Here is a 2,196-nt window from a genome sequence, read left to right as displayed (position 1 = left end):
ATCTATCTGTTTTGTCATATTTCCATCTCAAAACATCTTTCCCTATCCTGATTTGGGAAAATAAAAATAAAAGAGATAATGAAATTGCACTATTAACCGACAAAACCGACTTGTGTACACATATGATAAATGCTGCTGAACAAGAAAAGATGTGAAATATATATTTAAAAGATCCCTTAAAACGATACAATTAAAAACTTTTACACTCCAGAGGACTGTGTGTGTGTGTGTGTGTGTGTGTGTGTGTGTGTGTGTGTGTGTGTAATTGTGTCTTTGCTTTGTGTGTTTTGTTTTGTCCATGAATGTCTGTGATTGAATAGAAGCACACGGGAAGACACACTCTCAAGAACATTGTGTTTGTGTGTAAGATGTTAACTCATTTACTTAGCTGCTTTATGTGAAAGTGTCCATGTGTGAGTGTCCGTGTGTGTGTGTGTGTGTGTGTGTGTGTGTGTGTGTGTGTGTGTGTGTGTGCAACAGCTCATTTGTTCTACAGTCTCTGTTGTTTGTATTTTCAACTGATAGCTTTCCCGACTGAAAAACAGAGCTTGCACTCTGTTTGTGTGTGTACACGCTATTGTGTGCCCGAACTCTGTGTCAATATACTGTATGTCTGTGTGCCTGTGTGTGTGTGTGTGTGTGTGTGTGTGTGTATGTCTGTGTGCCTGTGTGTGTGTGTGTGTGTGTGTGTGTGTGTGTGTATGTGTGCATTTGCCCAGCTAATTGAAAAGTGCCATGGTTGTAAACAAGCTGAGAAAAGAGCGAACATTTTTCATGTGGAACTGGGGCTCTTCGCAGCGGGGAAATATACGTGTGTTTGTGTGTGTGTGTGTGTGTGTGTGTGTGTGTGTGTGTGTGTGTGTGTGTGTGTGTGTGTGTGTGTGTGTGTGTGTTCGGGGCCTGCCAACTTCAGATGGCAGTCACTTATCTCGGGTACTTGCATCATTAAGTCTTCCCTCTCATCCACCGCTCTCAGCGGTCATCGTCTCATCACGTCTCATCCTCTCCACTCCTCTTTTATTCCTCTCATTTTATTTCCCCCTCTTCTCGATCTAATCTCTAACGTCTGCGTTAACACTGACTGAGTAACGCCGGGTTTCTGGCCGTAATTCAGTGAAGGTTTTAGTTCTGTTAAGCTGTTTACATAAAATATATGAGATCCTGCAACTGAATATATTTACTGCCATGAATAAAGCAGTTAACGCAGGATTCCTTCTTCCTGAGCAGTAGATTACATCTCCTGCAAAGAGATGATGATGTTTTCAAGTATTGTTCTCATCCACGTTCACGGCACATGCATCCAGATGGCAGAATTTAACAGAAGCAGAGCTGTAGACTTAGAACTTAAGACTTGAAAAATGAACTCCAGTCAAGCGTAACTGACTAAAAGCTCCACGGGGTGTCTTTAACACTCGTCGCTCTGTTAGCCCATATTTAGTGCTTCGCTCGTAGTTCACCTGTGGAGCATATTCAAGTTCTTAAATCTTTAACAGTTTATGATCAAGAGCATGTTGACAGAACTACCCTGCGTCCTTCTATTGCTCGTCATGTGTTGCTCATATCTCTGTCTCTGTATCTTAAGGTGTGTAAAGTGTTCCACAAGAGGACCACCATGCACACAAACCTTTATTATGTTTTTATCCTTGGAGATTGTTAACCTTTACCCGAAAATGCCACTCATTGGCTCTTGATGGCTGTAGATAAGGCATGGAAGCTCCGATTGGCTCAAATTAAGTGTCAATCGAAAGGTCAGAGTTCGGCATCCCGTTAGCAAAGATCAAAATAGCGGTAATAGTTTGACACGTGCCGTGTTTACCGAGTGTCATCGCGAAAATAAACACATCGATCAGCTGATTTCAAAGATTGTAACAGCTGTTCATGGGCTCGTATCAATGTGACGATGTTCAAGATGGATATATTATTACTGGAAACGTTTTTTTGGACCTCTGAAATAACACAGTGTTGTTTTTGGATTATTACTGATTACAGGATTATGATGAGACTTCATAGGCTCAAAGTTATGGGTTTGCTTGCTTGTGTGAGATGCCTACTGTACTTACTGTTGGGATTTTGATCTCAAAACAGTTTATCTCACTAAAGAGACGAGATTCTAAGCTGTGGCGTTGCGTAACAACTCCATCATGGCGGACTGTAGGGAACACAGGGCAAGATACAGCCTCTCTGAAGATGGATGGA

This window comes from Cottoperca gobio, chromosome 15 (genome assembly GCF_900634415.1).
Source record: "Cottoperca gobio chromosome 15, fCotGob3.1, whole genome shotgun sequence".
NCBI lineage: Eukaryota > Metazoa > Chordata > Actinopteri > Perciformes > Bovichtidae > Cottoperca > Cottoperca gobio.
The sequence above is the reverse complement of the archived record's forward strand: the minus strand, read 5'-3'. Positions refer to the sequence as shown.